The sequence below is a fragment of the Triticum dicoccoides genome, chromosome 7B, assembly GCF_002162155.2.
Source record: "Triticum dicoccoides isolate Atlit2015 ecotype Zavitan chromosome 7B, WEW_v2.0, whole genome shotgun sequence".
Lineage (NCBI taxonomy): Eukaryota > Viridiplantae > Streptophyta > Magnoliopsida > Poales > Poaceae > Triticum > Triticum dicoccoides.
This window is the reverse complement of record NC_041393.1, coordinates 730,080,163-730,099,382: the sequence shown is the minus strand read 5'-3', so window position 1 is coordinate 730,099,382 and position 19,220 is coordinate 730,080,163. Positions and strand designations below refer to the sequence as shown.

The 19,220-nt window shown below is 45.2% G+C and overlaps 1 pseudogene; it reads right to left on the bottom strand.

The window, feature by feature from the left end:
* Window positions 1–39: 39 nt before the first annotated feature.
* LOC119339575 lies at window positions 40–17,258 on the bottom strand (annotated as a pseudogene).
* Between the last annotated feature and the right edge of the window lie 1,962 nt (window positions 17,259–19,220).

Here is a 19,220-nt window from a genome sequence, read left to right as displayed (position 1 = left end):
ATCACCATCCATGGTTCTCTTTAGTTCGGATGCTAATTCTTAGAGTTTCATGAGCTTAATCTGTGAATCGTGCTGGGGCTGTAGATTGGAGACCGGGTAAGGCGCATCCGCGCATGAGTGTAAGATGGTGAGAGCTCAAAGATAAAATGTTGTAGGATCACACTCAATCCCATCTTGGCCTCCAGCAATGCAAAGTTTTGCCCGACGCAAATCCGTGGTCCCCAGCCAAACGGAAAGAACGCCGGCGAGTTTTTGGATGCGCCAGCGATACCCTCCGCAAACCTCTCTGGCTTAAATTCATCGACATCTTCTCCCCACACATCTGGATCGTGGTGAATGCATGGCAGCGCAAATGTTACCCCGGCTGGATATGTGACGCCTCCCTGCTTCGATTCTTTATATGCTTCCTGATCATGTAGTGGAATCGGTGGGTACAACCTAAGAACCTCATGCGGTATCATTGTCACCTGCAGCACCGACAAAGAAGATGGACATAATCAGAGTAGCAACTCGATGAGAAATTGCATCACCTACTCTCTTGTAATGTACTCACGACTTTCAGCTGGTTTATGCCCTCAGAATCCGGTTGGTTCTTTACAGAGACATGCAGAAACTCCTCCCTGCCACGGTCCTGCCACTCGTGATGCATGCTTAGCAAGACCATTGCCCATGTGAGCAGCACCGCGGTTGTCTCCATGCCCGCGAAATAGAAGAGCTTCAGCTCCCCTACTATGTCCTCGGAGGTCATCGTTGGCTTGGAGCTTCCGGCTACTTGGCTTATATTTATGTTGGCCTCCATCATCACACCTATAGATCATCGTTGTTGGCATGGTCGTCCGTCATCGCCCTCTCCCTCTTGGTGATTATGCCTTTGAGGAGCGCTTCGACCTCATAGGCATTTGCCTTCATCCTCCTATTGAGCTTTGTTGGCAGGAATCTGCATAGGAACATTATATCAAATCGCACGCCACTATATTTTTTGATTCATTTAGGCATGTATCTTCTACATTCTGTGCGGCTGAGTGGATATCTAATTCTTTGCACATGGACTAATAAACAACACAAATAGTTGTACAGATGTCTATGATTGATTGTCTGGAAGTATGAGCTCACCTGTAACCTAGAACGTACATTACATTTGCCATCTTGACAACACTCTGTGCCTGCTCCGATTGCAGCCCGAAGATCCTTCTCCCTTTGCTGAAGCTGCTCCCGAACGCCACTCGGGAGATGACGTCGCCGGTGAGGTTCTAGAACTCTGGCCAGACATCTATCTCCCGCGCATCACCCAGTTCCAGAGAGTCTCCCCCATCTTCACACCAATTCACTAGAACACGCTGCAAAAGCTAGTGACATCCTCTGCAAAACCCAATCTCCATTAGCCCTGAGCTCGCTAGAAGTGAAAAACCATGCGTGTGGGTTGATGATTATTTTTTGACATCAAATGTGGGTTGATGAGTTTGACTAGGGAGGGTGACATGACTGACACGTTGAGCTTGTCGAGATGGAACGCATGGTTGATGATCCTCCGGTAGGCGGCCCACTTGTCGCCTTGGTTGGCTGTCAGCCCATTGGCCATCAGCCGCTCGATCCGAAACATGGACTTCTGCTTCCCAAAGTGGCCCGGCTTGTTCGATGGGATTTCACGGAACAGTCTAGGGTCGTTGACCACCACCCTTGGCTCTGGGCCGAACCAAGTCAGAGCAACTTTACCTGCTTTGGCTAAATGATGATATCCACGTTTTAAAAAGCCTCCGCTATAGCCCCGTTGTAGCCTTTGAGAGCTCTCCTTTTAGGCGAATCCTATTTGGCGCCCGCTTGTTCGATGGGATTTCACGGAACAGTCTAGGGTCGTTGACCACCACCCTTGGCTCTGGGCCGAACCAAGTCGGAGCAACTTTATATGCTTTGGCTAAATGATGATATCCACATTTTAAAAAGCCTCCGCTATAGCCCCGTTGTAGCCTTTGAGACCTCTCCTTTTAGGCGAATTCTATTTGGCGCCCGCTCGGCCCCGCCTTCCGGTTTTTTTCTAGAAAAAGATGATAAAAAAGGAAGCGTTGTGCCAGATTCGAACCTGGGACCTAAAGGTTCGCAACACAACGCAGCTACCACTCGGACAAACAACCAGCTTATGATAGTTTACTTCGTTTTCCTTTTCTTATTCTTTCGAAAGATCGTGATGCCCACGTATTTTTTATTTTTCTTGTTTTTTCTCTGTTTCTCTTTTATTTCCTTTTTCTTTTGCAAATGCGCGAACATTTCTTAATTTTATTTTTATTAATCAATGAACTGTTTTTAAAATTTGTGAATTTTTATGAGAATTGATGAACTTTTCTCAATTTTAATGAACTTTTATCAAATCCGTGAACTTTTTTCAAAATCCAGTGAACTACTTTTTCAAAATGGATGAACTTTTTTCAATTTTAGTGTACTTTTTTTCAAATCCGTGAACTTTTTTCAGAATCAGTGATTTTTTTTTTTCAAATCCGTGAATTTTTTTCAAAACTAGTGAACTACATTTTCAAAATGGATGAACTTTTTCAGTTTTAATGAACTTTTTTTCAAATCCATGAACTTTTTTCAGAATCACTGGTTTTTTTTTCAAATCCGTGAACTTTTTTTCAAAACCCAGTTAACTATTTTTGAATTCGTGATTTTTTTCAGTCAAATTGGATGAACTTTTTTCATAACCACGTGAACTATTTTCAAATTCGAGATCTTTTTAATTCAGAATCGATGAAAGTTTTTTTCAAGTCAATTACTTGTACTGAAGGAAGTGTTAACTAGACTTGTTTCCTCACTATGCGCAAGAAAGTCGAGGTATTCCAGTGGTAAGCACTCTGCGCGTTTGACTTTAGCGGTAGGAGTTCGAGTCCCAGGCGCGGCGTAGCAGCGCTAACGGGCGCTTAAAGCGCGGAGTAGGAGCTCCCCTCCTTTTAAAGCTATGCAGTTTTAACGCTAAATTGAAAATGGCACTAATGGTCTGCTATTTCCCGCTATAGCACTAAGTATGGAGTCATTTAGCCTGCTAAGCGCTTAAAAAACCATCCTTCTGCATTATTTTTATTCTTATTTATGAAATATATGCATTGATGCGAAGCTTGGTTATTGAATTAGGAGACCTGATTGGTGCTCGGTTTTTGACGTGTCATAGCCGGAGCGGTAGCGGTTTTCACGGCGACTCTCTCCTCGCGCCGCCCGACGATCCCAAGGGGCGAGGCGATAAGCCCGACCTGGTCCATTCCTGTGTATGAACGTGGAAGTCCAGGAGCACGCGCACCGCCATGACTTGTCAGGATCCGCACGCCCTCGTACACCTGCACTCGAGGTTAAAACTGCTGATTCTACGGACCTCCTCGGCTCACATATCATCTGAATTATTGTGTAATTTTTTCATCGCGTGATTTTTCAGCAGATTTCTGGCCGGCCCGCTACGCCTCGCAGGCGGCCCGCTACGCCGCGCCTGCGAGCGCCAGCAGCGCTAACGGGCGCTTAAAGCGCTGAGTAGGAGCTCCCCTCCTTTTAAAGCTATGCACTTTTAACGCTAAATTGAAAATGGCACTAATGGTCTGCTATTTCCCGCTATAGCACTAAGTATGGAGTCATTTAGCCTGCTAAGCGCTTAAAAAACCATCCTTCTGCATTATTTTTATTCTTATTTATGAAATATATGCATTGATGCGAAGCTTGGTTATTGAATTAGGAGACCTGATTGGTGCTCGGTTTTTGACGTGTCATAGCCGGAGCGGTAGCGGTTTTCACGGCGACTCTCTCCTCGCGCCGCCCGACGATCCCAAGGGGCGAGGCGATAAGCCCGACCTGGTCCATTCCTGTGTATGAACGTGGAAGTCCAGGAGCACGCGCACCGCCATGACTTGTCAGGATCCGCACGCCCTCGTACACCTGCACTCGAGGTTAAAACTGTTGATTCTACGGACCTCCTCGGCTCACATATCATCTGAATTATTGTGTAATTTTTTCATCGCGTGATTTTTCAGCAGATTTCTGGCCGGCCCGCTACGCCTCGCAGGCGGCCCGCTACGCCACGCCTGCGAGCGCCAGCAGCGCTAACGGGCGCTTAAAGCGCTGAGTAGGAGCTCCCCTCCTTTTAAAGCTATGCACTTTTAACGCTAAATTGAAAATGGCACTAATGGTCTGCTATTTCCCGCTATAGCACTAAGTATGGAGTCATTTAGCCTGCTAAGCGCTTAAAAAACCATCCTTCTGCATTATTTTTATTCTTATTTATGAAATATATGCATTGATGCGAAGCTTGGTTATTGAATTAGGAGACCTGATTGGTGCTCGGTTTTTGACGTGTCATAGCCGGAGCGGTAGCGGTTTTCACGGCGACTCTCTCCTCGCGCCGCCCGACGATCCCAAGGGGCGAGGCGATAAGCCCGACCTGGTCCATTCCTGTGTATGAACGTGGAAGTCCAGGAGCACGCGCACCGCCATGACTTGTCAGGATCCGCACGCCCTCGTACACCTGCACTCGAGGTTAAAACTGCTGATTCTACGGACCTCCTCGGCTCACATATCATCTGAATTATTGTGTAATTTTTTCATCGCGTGATTTTTCAGCAGATTTCTGGCCGGCCCGCTACGCCTCGCAGGCGGCCCGCTACGCCGCGCCTGCGAGCGCCAGCAGCGCTAACGGGCGCTTAAAGCGCTGAGTAGGAGCTCCCCTCCTTTTAAAGCTATGCACTTTTAACGCTAAATTGAAAATGGCACTAATGGTCTGCTATTTCCCGCTATAGCACTAAGTATGGAGTCATTTAGCCTGCTAAGCGCTTAAAAAACCATCCTTCTGCATTATTTTTATTCTTATTTATGAAATATATGCATTGATGCGAAGCTTGGTTATTGAATTAGGAGACCTGATTGGTGCTCGGTTTTTGACGTGTCATAGCTGGAGCGGTAGCGGTTTTCACGGCGACTCTCTCCTCGCGCCGCCCGACGATCCCAAGGGGCGAGGCGATAAGCCCGACCTGGTCCATTCCTGTGTATGAACGTGGAAGTCCAGGAGCACGCGCACCGCCATGACTTGTCAGGATCCGCACGCCCTCGTACACCTGCACTCGAGGTTAAAACTGCTGATTCTACGGACCTCCTCGGCTCACATATCATCTGAATTATTGTGTAATTTTTTCATCGCGTGATTTTTCAGCAGATTTCTGGCCGGCCCGCTACGCCTCGCAGGCGGCCCGCTACGCCGCGCCTGCGAGCGCCAGCAGCGCTAACGGGCGCTTAAAGCGCTGAGTAGGAGCTCCCCTCCTTTTAAAGCTATGCACTTTTAACGCTAAATTGAAAATGGCACTAATGGTCTGCTATTTCCCGCTATAGCACTAAGTATGGAGTCATTTAGCCTGCTAAGCGCTTAAAAAACCATCCTTCTGCATTATTTTTATTCTTATTTATGAAATATATGCATTGATGCGAAGCTTGGTTATTGAATTAGGAGACCTGATTGGTGCTCGGTTTTTGACGTGTCATAGCCGGAGCGGTAGCGGTTTTCACGGCGACTCTCTCCTCGCGCCGCCCGACGATCCCAAGGGGCGAGGCGATAAGCCCGACCTGGTCCATTCCTGTGTATGAACGTGGAAGTCCAGGAGCACGCGCACCGCCATGACTTGTCAGGATCCGCACGCCCTCGTACACCTGCACTCGAGGTTAAAACTGCTGATTCTACGGACCTCCTCGGCTGACATATCTATCGGAGAACCTTGTGACTTGGGCAGGGCCTTTTTATATGAGCTGATCCTACGGACCTCCTCGGCTCACTGTTTATTGTGATGAGTTATCCAGCATATATAAGACATTCCTGTGTATTTGTAATATCCTACATACTTGTAACTTTTTATTGTGATGAGTTACTAGGATATTACAAATACACAGTAAACAATGTCTTATATACACGACACAGAGTTTCTCAGCCCGAGCTCAAATGAGCTCGGTGAACAGTAGAATAAAAAAACCCTGAAATCTTTTTATGACAAACATTGAAAAAAGTTTCAAGTACTTGCAAAAATTCGTCATGGAATCACATTTCTAGAAGGTGTGGCAAAAAAAAAATTCGATACTGTAAAATGCTACTCCCCCTGTCCCGTAATGTAATACATTTTTTGACACTCTACACTAGTGTCAAAAAATATCTTACATTATGGGACAGAGGGAGTACTTTCAAAAGCATTTAGGAGCACTGATTTTGTTGTTTTGCCACACCTTACTGGAATAAGATTCCATATCGAATTTTTGCAAGCACTTGAAGCTTTTGTCAATGCTTGTCACAAAAAATTCAGATTGTTTTAATGTTTTTTTTTCGATTATACTCTTCACTGAGCTCATTTGAGCTCGGGAGCGGAAGGATACTTTCCTTACATACACGACATTAGAATATATATTTTGTACTCTATTTGTTCTAGTTGTAGGCATTGTTTAGAGACCATGCTTAGAGTTGTCAAACTCTCAGTTTAATGCAGTTTCTATGATGTTGTTATATTAGGGAAAATCTTGAATCTATATTCTTGTCGATGGACTTTGGAACATTCTTAACTGGAATATTAAAGGTATTAATAATAGTGCTGAGTGATTATCTCTATCAAACAGAAGTGCAGAATCAAGGTGTGTCATTCTCTGTTTGCAGGAAACTAAGAGAGAATTTTTTTTATAGTTCATATCTAAGAAATGTATGCCCTAGAAGGATCAATAATTTTGAGTTTGCGCCATCGGTTGGGGCCTCTGGAGGGCTCTTATAACAACTTCAAATGACAATCTTCTCCATGGGAAAAATCGTGGTGGAAATCTCATCTTAAACATCTACCAACATTCAAGCAAGTTGCTTGATGTCATCATGTGTAGTTAGATCTAGTGACTTTGTGTTGTTATGGCACGACTATTGGCTCGAGCTGTGCAAAAGTATCCATAAATACATTCATATGCTTGCAATGACCATATCACATTAGCTGAGATGCACTCCTTTAAGTGTTTAGCAGACAATTTTCAGACTCCAGTTACCCAGACATTCAATCATTTCAATCGGCTTAAGGATCTTATTCTTCATAAATTCAGTGGCCATGCTATGGGCAAATGGATTTATTCTTGGTTTGGAGCTAGATAGTCTTTTATCAAAATGTACAACTAGAGAAAGGTCAACACGATGCTCAAATTATCTTTAAATGGCCCAAAAATGTGGTTCCTAGTGTCAACGCCTGGAAATTCCTTTTTATGTGATTCTTTTGGGCCATTCTTCAAAAATGAGGTTCCTAGTGTCAACGCCTAGAAATTCCTTTTTATGTGATTATTGTGGGGCATCGAGTGAATATGATGTATGTTGAGAGTCTTCAGAATCTGATTGCAACGCATCTATGACGTTGTTAACAGACAATGATTCCTAGTTCATATGTTACCCAATAAAGGCATTGGATAGTTTTTTTCCTTTATTTTCTCTAAGTACATATATACTTGATTTACATGAATATAAAATACCTTAGAGCTATTGTTTGCGCTTTGGGGGTTAAAAAGGCAATCTAGTTTTTTGTGCTTAAGAAAACAAACGCTGAAGGAGCATATCGGGAGGTGCGGCCGGCCCCTAGGGGTGCGCTTGGAGGAGTCCTACTCCCACCGGGAGTAGGACTCCCCCCTCTTGCCTTGTAGGAGAAGGAAAGGGGGAAGGGGAAAGAGGAAAGCCCCCCCCCCCCTCTTTTCTTGTCCTATTCGGACTAAGGGGGGAGGGGGCGCGCGGCCTGCCCTGGCCGGCCCTCCTCTTCTCCCTTGGGGCCCATGTAGGCCCATCAACCCCCGGGGGGGTTCCGGTAACCCCCCGGTACTCCGGTAAAATCCCGATTTCACCGGGAACGATTCCGATATCCAAATATAGGCTTCCAATATATCAATCTTTATGTCTCGACCATTTCGAGACTCCTCGTCATGTCCGTGACCACATCCGGGACTCCGCACAACCTTCGGTACATCAATAAACTCATAATGAAACTGTCATCGTAACTTTAAGCGTGCGGACCCTACGGGTTCGAGAACTATGTAGACATGACCTAGAACTGTTTCCGGTCAATAACCAATAGCGGAACCTGGATGTTCATATTGGCTCCTACATATTCTACAAAGATCTTTATCGGTCAAACCGCATAACAACATACGTTGTTCCCTTTGTCATCGGTATGTTACTTGCCCGAGGTTCGATCGTCGGTATCCAATACCTAGTTCAATCTCGTTACCGGCAAGTCTCTTTACTCATTACGTAATGCATCATTCCGTAACTAACTCATTAGCTACATTGCTTGCAAGGCTTGTAGTGATGTGCATTACCGAGAGGGCCCAGAGATACCTCTTCGACAATCGGAGTGACAAATCCTAATCTCGAAATACGCCAACCCAACAAGTACCTTCGGAGACACCTGTAGAGCACCTTTATAATCACCAGTTACGTTGTGACATTTGGTAGCACACAAAGTGTTCCTCCGGTAAACGGGAGTTGCATAATCTCATAGTCATAGGAACATGTATAAGTCATGAAGAAAGCAATAGCAGAATACTAAACGATCAAGTGCTAAGCTAACGGAATGGGTCAAGTCAATCACATCATTCTCCTAATGATGTGACCCCGTTAATCAAATGACAACACATGTCTATGGTCAGGAAACATAACCATCTTTGATCAACGAGCTAGTCAAGTAGAGGCATACTAGTGACACTCTGTTTGTCTATGTATTCACACAAGTATTATGTTTCCGGTTAATACAATTCTAGCATGAATAATAAACATTTATCATGATATAAGGAAATAAATAATAACTTTATTATTGCCTCTAGGGCATATTTCCTTCAGTCTCCCACTTGCACTAGAGTCAATAATCGAGATTACACAGTAATGATTCTAACACCCATGGAGTCTTGGTGTTGATCATGTTTTGCTCGTGGAAGAGGCTTAGTCAACGGGTCTGCAACATTCAGATCCACATGTATCTTGCAAATTTCTATGTCTCCCACCTGGACTAGATCCCGGATGGAATTGAAGCGTCTCTTGATGTGCTTGGTTCTCTTGTGAAATCTGGATTCCTTCGCTAAGGCAATTGCTCCAGTATTGTCACAAAAGATTTTCATTGGACCCGATGCACTAGGTATGACACCTAGATCGGATATGAACTCCTTCATCCAGACTCCTTCATTTGCTGCTTCCGAAGCAGCTATGTACTCCGCTTCACCTGTAGATCCTGCCACGACGCTTGTTTTAGAACTGCACCAACTGACAGCTCCACCGTTCAATGTAAACACGTATCCGGTTTGCGATTTAGAATCGTCCGGATCAGTGTCAAAGCTTGCATCAACGTAACCATTTACGATGAGCTCTTTGTCACCTCCATATGCGAGAAACATATCCTTAGTCCTTTTCAGGTATTTCAGGATGTTCTTGACCGCTGTCCAGTGATCCACTCCTGGATTACTTTGGTACCTCCCTGCTAGACTTATAGCAAGGCACACATCAGGTCTGGTACACACCATTGCATACATGATAGAGCCTATGGCTGAAGCATAGGGAACATCTTTCATCTTCTCTCTATCTTCTGCAGTGGTCGGGCTTTGAGTCTTACTCAACTTCACACCTTGTAACATAGGCAAGAACCCTTTCTTTGCTTGGTCCATTTTGAACTTCTTCAAAACTTTGTCAAGGTATGTGCTTTGTGAAAGTCCAATTAAGCGTCTTGATCTATCTCTATAGATCTTAATGCCCAATATGTAAGCAGCTTCACCGAGGTCTTTCATTGAAAAACTCTTATTCAAGTATCCTTTTATGCTATCCAGAAATTCTATATCATTTCTGATCAGTAATATGTCATACACATATAATATCAGAAATGCTACAGAGCTCCCACTCACTTTCTTGTAAATACAGGCTTCTCCAAAAGTCTGTACAAAACCAAATGCTTTGATCACACTATCAAAGCGTTTATTCCAACTCCGAGAGGCTTGCACCAGTCCATAAATGGATCGCTGGAGCTTGCACACTTTGTTAGCTCCATTTGGATCGACAAAACCTTCTGGTTGCATCATATACAACTCTTCTTCCAAAAACCCGTTCAGGAATGCAGTTTTGACATCCATCTGCCATATCTCATAATCATAAAATGCGGCAATCGCTAACATGATTCGGACAGACTTAAGCATCGCTACGGGTGAGAAAGTCTCATCGTAGTCAATCCGTTGAACTTGTCAAAAACATTTTGCGACAAGTCGAGCTTTGTAGACAGAAACATTACCGTCAGCGTCAGTCTTCTTCTTGAAGATCCATTTATTTTCAATTGCTTGCCGATCATTGGGCAAGTCAACCAAAGTCCACACTTTGTTCTCATACATGGATCCCATCTCAGATTTCATGGCCTCAAGCCATTTTGCGGAATCTGGGCTCACCATCGCTTCTTCATAGTTCGTAGGTTCATCATGGTCTAGTAACATGGCTTCCAGAATAGGATTACCGTACCACTCTGGTGCGGATTTTATTCTGGTTGATCTACGAGGTTCAGTAACAACTTGATCTGAAGTTCCATGATCATCATCATTAACTTCCTCACTAATTGGTGTAGGTGTCACAGGAACAGATTTCTGTGATGAGCTACTTTCCAATAAGGGAGCAGGTACAGTTACCTCATCAAGTTCTACTTTCCTCCCACTCACTTCTTTCGAGAGAAACTCCTTCTCTAGAAAGGATCCATTCTTAGCAACGAATGTCTCGCCTTCAGATCTGTGATAGAAGGTGTACCCAACAGTTTCCTTTGGGTATCCTATGAAGACACATTTCTCCGATTTGGGTTCGAGCTTATCAGGTTGAAGTTTTTTCACATAAGCATCGCAGCTCTAAACTTTTAGAAATGACAACTTTGGTTTCTTTGCAAACCACAGTTCATAAGGCGTCGTATCAATGGATTTTGATGGTGCCCTATTTAACGTGAATGCGGCCGTCTCTAAAGCATAACCCCAAAATGATAGCGGTAAATCAGTAAGAGACATCATAGATCGCACCATATCAAGTAAAGTACGATTACAACGTTTGGACACACCATTACGCTATGGTGTTTCGGGTGGCGTGAGTTGCGAAACTATTCCGTTTTGTTTCAAATGTAGACCAAACTCGTAACTCAAATATTCTCCTCCATGATCAGATCGTAGAAACTTTATTTTCTTGTTACGATGATTTTCAACTTCACTCTGAAATTCTTTGAACTTTTCAAATGTTTCAGACTTATGTTTCATCAAGTAGATATATCCATATCTGCTCAAATCATCTGTGAAGGTGAGAAAATAACGATATCCGCCACGAGCCTCAACATTCATTGTACCACATACATCTGTATGTATGATTTCCAATAAATCTGTTGCTCTCTCCATTGTACCGGAGATCGGCGTTTTAGTCATCTTGCCCATAAGGCACGGTTCGCAAGTACCAAGTGATTCATAATAAAGTGGTTCCAAAAGTCCATCAGTATGGAGTTTCTTCATGCGCTTTACACTGATATGACCCAAACGGCAGTGCCACAAGTAAGTTGCACTATCATTATTAACTCTGCATCTTTTCGTTTCAACATTATGAATATGTGTATCACTACTATCGAGATTCATCAAAAATAGACCACTGTTCAAGGGTGCATGACCATAAAAGATATTACTCATATAAATAAACAACCATTATTCTCTGATTTAAATGAATAACCGTCTCACATCAAACAAGATCCAGATATAATGTTCATGCTCAACACTGGCACCAAATAACAATTATTTAGGTCTAATACTAATCCCGAAGGTAGATGTAGAGGTAGCGTGCCGACTACGATCACATCGACTTTGGAACCATTTCCTACGCGCATCGTCACCTCGTCCTTGGCCAGTGTTTGCTTAATCCGTAGTCCCTGTTTCGAGTTGCAAATATTAGCAACAGAACCAGTATCAAATACCCAGGTGCTACTGCGAGCTCTAGTAAGGTACACATCAATAACATGTATATCACATATAACTTTGTTCACCTTGCCATCCTTCTTATCCGCCAAATACTTGGGGCAGTTCCGCTTCCAGTGACCAGTCTGCTTGCAGTAGAAGCACTCAGTTTCAGGCTTAGGTCTAGACTTGGGTTTCTTCTCCTGAGCAGCAACTTGCTTGCTGTTCTTCTTGAAGTTCCCCTTCTTCTTCCCTTTGCCCTTTTTTCTTGAAACTAGTGGTCTTGTTGACCATCAACACTTGATGCTCCTTCTTGATTTCTACCTCAGCAGCCTTTAGCATTGCGAAGAGCTCAGGAATTATCTTTTCTATCCCCTGCATATTATAGTTCATCACAAAGCTTTTGTAGCTTGCTGGCAGTGATTGGAGAATTCTGTCAATGACGCTATCATCCGGAAGATTAACTCCCAGTTGAATCAAGTGATTATTATACCCAGACATCTTGAGTATATGCTCACTGACAGAACTATTCTCCTCCATCTTGCAGCTATAGAACTTATTGGAGACTTCATATCTCTCAATCCGGGCATTTGCTTGAAATATTAACTTCAACTCCTGGAACATCTCATATGCTCCATGACGTTCAAAACATCGTTGAAGTCCCGGTTCTAAGCCGTAAAGCATGGCATACTGAACTATCGAGTAGTCATCAGCTTTGCTCTGCCAGACGTTCACAACATCTGGTGTTGCTCCTGCAGCAGGCCTGGCACCCAGCGGTGCTTCCAGGACATAATTCTCCTGTGCAGCAATGAGGATAATCCTCAAGTTACGGACCCAGTCCGTGTAATTGCTACCATCATCTTTCAACTTTGCTTTCTCAAGGAACGCATTAAAATTCAACGGAACAATAGCACGGGCCATCTATCTACAATCAACATAGACAAGCAAGATACTATCAGGTACTAAGTTCATGATAAATTTAAGTTCAATTAATCATATTACTTAAGAACTCCCACTTAGAAAGACATCTCTCTAATCCTCTAAGTGATCACGTGATCCAAATCAACTAAACCATAACCGATCATCACGTGAAATGGAGTAGTTTTCAATGGTGAACATCACTATGTTGATCATATCTACTGTATGATTCACGCTCGACCTTTCGGTCTCAGTATTCCGAGGCCATATCTGCATATGCTAGGCTCGTCAAGTTTAACCTGAGTATTCTGCGTGTGCAAAACTGGCTTGCACCCGTTGTAGATGGACGTAGAGCTTATCACACCCGATCATCACGTGGTGTCTGGGCACGATGAACTTTGGCAACGGTGCATACTCAGGGAGAACACTTTTATCTTGAAATTTAGTGAGAGATCATCTTATAATGCTACCGTCAATCAAAGCAAGATAAGATGCATAAAAGATAAACATCACATGCAATCAATATAAGTGATATGAAATAGCCATCATCATCTTGTGCTTGTGATCTCCATCTCCAAAGCATCTCCATGATCACCATCGTCACCGACGCAACACCTTGATCTCCATCGTAGCATCATTGTCGTTTACGCCGTCTATTGCTTCTACGACTATCGCTACCGCTTAGTGATAAAGTAAAGCAATTACAGGGCGTTTGCATTTCATACAATAAAGCGACAACCATATGGCTCCTGCCAGTTGCCGATAACTTCGGTTACAAAACATGATCATCTCATAAAAAAATATAGCATCACGTCTTGACCATATCACATCACAACATGCCCTGCAAAAACAAGTTAGACGTCCTCTACTTTGTTGTTGCAAGTTTTATGTGGCTGCTACGGGCTTAGCAAAAACCGTTCTTACCTACGCATCAAAACCACAACGATAGTTTGTCAAATTGGTGTTGTTTTAACCTTCGCAAGGACCGGGCGTAGCCACACTCGGTTCAACTAAAGTGAGAGAGACAAACACCCGCCAGTCACCTTTAAGCACGAGTGCTCGTAGCGGTGAAACCAGTCTCGCGTAAGCGTACGCGTAATGTCGGTCCGGGCCGCTTCATCTCACAATACTGCTGAACCAAAGTATGACATGCTGTTAAGCAGTATGACTTATATCGCCCACAACTCACTTGTCTTCTAGTCGTGCATATGACATCATAAAACCAGGCTCGGATGCCACTGTTGGGGAACGTAGTAATTTCATAAAATTTCTTACGCACACGCAAGATCATGGTGATGCATAGCAACGAGAGGGGAGAGTATTGTCCACGTACCCTCGTAGACCGAAAGCGGAAGCGTTATGACAACGCGGTTGATGTAGTCGTACGTCTTCACGATCCGACCGATCTAAGTACCGAACGTACGGCACCTCCGAGTTCAGCACACGTTCAGCTCGATGACGATCCCCGGACTCCGATCCAGCAGGGTGTCGGGGATGAGTTCCGTCAGCACGACGGCGTGGTGATGATGATGATGTTCTACCGACGCAGGGCTTCGCCTAAGCACCGCAACGATATGACCAAGGTGGAATATGGTGGAGGGGGGCACCGCACACAGCTAAGGAACGATCACGAAGATCAACTTGTGTGTTCTGGGGTGCCCCCTGCCCCCGTATATAAAGGAAGGAGGAGGGAGGTGCGGCCGGCCCCTAGGGGTGCGCCTGGAGGAGTCCTACTCTCACCGGGAGTAGGACTCCCCCCTCTTGCCTTGTAGGAGAAGGAAAGGGGGAAGGGGAAAGAGGAAAGCCCCCCCCCCCCTCTTTTCTTGTCCTATTCGGACTAAGGGGGGAGGGGGCGCGCGGCCTGCCCTGGCCGGCCCTCCTCTTCTACCTTAGGGCCCATGTAGGCCCATCAACCCCGGGGGGGTTCCGGTAACCCCCCGGTACTCCGGTAAAATCCCGATTTCACCCGGAACGATTCTGATATCCAAATATAGGTTTCCAATATATCAATCTTTATGTCTCGACCATTTTGAGACTCCTCGTCATGTCCGTGATCACATCCGGGACTCCGAATAACCTTCGGTACATCAAAACATATAAACTCATAATGAAACTGTCATCGTAACTTTAAGCGTGCGGACCCTACGGGTTCGAGAACTATGTAGACATGACCTAGAACTGTTTCCGGTCAATAACCAATAGCGGAACCTGGATGTTCATATTGGCTCCTACATATTCTACGAAGATCTTTATCAGTCAAACCGCATAATAACATACATTGTTCCCTTTGTCATCGGTATGTTACTTGCCCGAGATTCGATCGTCGGTATCCAATACCTAGTTCAATCTCGTTACCGACAAGTCTCTTTACTCGTTCCGTAATACATCATCCCGTAACTAACTCATTAGTTACAATGCTTGCAAGGCTTAAGTGATGTGTATTACCGAGAGGGCCCAGAGATACCTCTCTGACAATCGGAGTGACAGAACCTAATCTCGAAATACGCCAACCCAACATGTACCTTCGGAGACACCTGTAGAGCACCTTTATAATCACCCAGTTATGTTGTGACGTTTGGTAGCACACAAAGTGTTCCTCCGGTAAACGGGAGTTGCATAATCTCATAGTCATAGGAACATGTATAAGTCATGAAGAAAGCAATAGCAACATACTAAACGATCAAGTGCTAAGCTAACGGAATGGGTCAAGTCAATCACATCATTCTCCTAATGATGTGATCCCGTTAATCAAATGACAACATATGTCTATGGTCAGGAAACATAACCATCTTTGATCAACGAGCTAGTCAAGTAGAGGCATACTAGTGACACTCTGTTTGTCTATGTATTCACACAAGTATTATGTTTCCGGTTAATACAATTCTAGCATGAATAATAAACATTTATCATGATATAAGGACATAAATAATAACTTTATTATTGCCTCTAGGGCTATTTCCTTCACTCCGCTCATCAAACCTGCCCATGAAGTTATATGGCCACAGGCAGAAAACACAATATCAAAAGGAGTTCTCAATTTTTCCCTTCAAAGGTAGTTTGGTTACGGCTATTCCGGATCGCCCAACATATGGCCGCCAACCCAATTGTGTAGAATTTTGATCCATCAGGAAGGAAAACGTAGCACCAAGAAAAGTATTGCCAAATGTTGCTTGGGCATAACTCAGTGCCCAAAACACATCCCACTATCCTCCAAATCACTCTAACTACATGACATGTGAAAAATAGATGTTGAGGTGTCTCCCTCTCTCTACAGAACGAGCATTTGAGGTTGCCAGCCAAGTTTCGCATGTTCATGACGTCCCTTGTCGGGACATCATCCTGAAAGAGTTGCCACAAACATATTTGAATTTTCAGGGGAATTTTCAATTTCAATATCCACTTGTAATTGCATCCAGCTAAATTCTGCTCCAAATACTCATAAACCGATTTGGTGGTGAATTTTTTTTCCTTCTAACCCAAGTTCCAGATTACTTGGTCTGGATCCTCCGAACTAGGCCACAAAGCAGTAGTAGCTCGAAGCTCCTCCAACTGCTCTATCAAAGGAGCGTGGAGTTGTCTGAAATCACCCCCACCCCCATTTTGAATTTTGCCACCGTAATTTCTTGTTCATTGCAAATACTATATAAAACAGGCACTTAAAGCATGAGGAGGGTTACTATTCAAGGAGTCATTCCATACTCTAGCAATGTTCTTAGAATTTAGAACCACTCCCCTACCAGCCAAATAGTGCTCTTTAACTTTCATTATAGCTTTCCAAAAGGGGAGTCACCAAACTTGCATTTCACTGAGGTTATAGTATCTTTTTTAAGGTACTTGGCTCGAATCACATCTTGCCACAAGCCTTGTTGTGTTTCAAGCTTCCACCACCATTTGGTTAGCAAACTAATGTTTTGTCTCCGAAGGTCTTTTACCCCAGCCCGCCTTTACTCTTAGATCTGCATATTCTAGCCCACTTCACTAAATGGTATCTCTTGCACCCCTCATGCTCTTGCCTGAAAAAATGCTTACGGTAATGTTTATCCAATTTCTCAATAATCATTTTAGGGATAAAAAATGTACATATAGAAGTAAACAATGCTGACAAGAGAGGAGCCAAGGACAATAAGTCTCCCAGCGGATGAGGCTGCATTACCAATCCAAGCTTCACAATATTTTGAGAATCTTTCATCCACAAAGTTTCAGTTCAGGTTACGAAGAGTCGAATAAATGACCGAGACTCCCAAGTATTTCACCGGGAAATGTCCTCTTTGGCAATTGAAAAGCTCCGCATAGAAGGTTAGAGCCTCATCCCCCCCCCCAATGCAGAGAATATCACTTTTCATGAAATTAATTTTTAGCCCTGACATAAGCTCAAACATACCATGTTGGCCCATGACGGAGGATTTTTTGGATCCAACCACACCAGGTTGGCCCAAAACCACGGTCACAATGACAATCCAGCAGGAAATCCCAGTTGATTTTATCATAGGCCTTTTCAAAGTCAAATTTCAGGACAATCCCAACATTTTTCTTATGGTGTGTATGATGCACGATCTCATGCAACGTAAGGATCCCATCCATGATATTTCCGTGTTTGATGAATGCATTCTGATGAATGCTAATCAGCTTATGAGCAAAGATAGCCACCCGATTATCCAACACCTTAGAGCATCTCCAGCCGTTGAGCCCCCCAGGAGGCATTTTTCGCCGCTTGGGGGGCTGCCGGCAAGAATTTTAGCCTTGGGGTGAAATTTCTTCCACTCGTTGCGTCGCAGGCAGCGGGAGCACGAGCACGACGAACATTGCGGCGACGAGCCAGCGTGGGAACGACGCGAGGAGGCTGAGGCTGTTGAGGAGGTGTGGCGCTCGCGGGCACGGCGCGCGGCCGGGTCGAGGCGCAGGAGATGCACCCACATGACCTCGCCCTTCTCTCCACCCGCCATGCTGCTGCTCCTCTTCGTCGCCGGCGCCACGGTGGGCGTTGTAGCTTGTCGCGGCCCCGCCACACCAGCCTCCACCCGGTCCGCACACCGGCCGCCCGCATTTGCACCACCGCAGCCGCCTCCCGGGCCGCGCACCGGCTCATGCGCGCCGTCGCATTTGCACCTCCGCAGCGGCCTTCCGGCCTGCCCGCCGGCTCCCGCGCGCCATCGCATTGCGCCTCCGCCTGCACCACGCCAGGCTCTTGCGCAAGCCGCCCTCCTCCACCGTGCTGCTCCTCCCCTCGCGACCGGGTGCTCCTCCCCTCCGAGCTCCTGTGCTGCTCCTCTCCTTGCGGTGACCCGCCTCCACGCGCCTGCGACGCCTGCTCCCTTCCCCGACAAGACGTGATGGCGGCGAGGTAGACGGTGGTGCCGGAGCCGACACGCTGGGCATAGCGGCGAGGCAGCGCCCAATGCGACCGACGGGCTTGTGTGTGTGAGAGAGGATGGGTGTGTGTGGAGGGGAGCACGTGGTGGGCCAGGGAGAGAAAGGGAAGAGAGAGGAGAGGGACACCGGCAGGTGGGCCAGCACCTTCAAAACGGCGAAAATAGCCCCCCAGGCGCCCGCAGCTCCCTGGTTTGCGTTGGGGTTGTTGGCTCTGTTTTTGGCGAAATCTAGCGCTAATCGAGCTCCTGGGGGCGTGAGTGGGACTCTTTTCGTCCGCCAGCGGTGAAAAAGTGCTCCTGGGGGCCTTCCCGGAGGACGGATGGAGATGCTCTTAGTTATAAGTTTGTAAGGGCACCATAGGAGGCAGATAGGGTGGTACTGCTCAATGTTTTTAGCCCTATTCATTTTGGGAACTAAGGTAATAACCCCATAGTTCAGGCGCGCTACATCAAGAGTATTATTGTCAAATGCCTCAAATAGGTGCATAATTTCATATTTAACAAAATATCAACAGTGAATATAGAATTCTACAGGGATGTTATCCGGTCTAGGAGCTCTATTACAGGTGATACATCTCCAACATATCTATAATTTTTTATTGTTCCATGCTATTATATTATCTGTTTTGGATGCTTTATATGCATTAATATGCTATTTTACATTATTTCTGGGACTAACCTATTAACCTAGAGCCCAGTGCCAGTTCCTGTTTTTTCCTTGTTTTTGAGTTTCACAGAAAAGGAATACCAACCGAAGTTCAAATGGAATAAAACTTTCGCGGTGATTTTTCTTGGACCAGAAGACATCCAGGAGACTTGGAGATGAAGTCAGAGGAGCCACGAGGCGGCCACAAGGACGGAGGGCGCACCCAGGAGGGTAGGGCGCCCCCACCCTTGTGGGCCCCTTATGCATCTCCTGACCTAATTCTTTCGCCTATATATACCCATATATCCCCAAACCAACAGGGGCATCCACGAGAACACTTT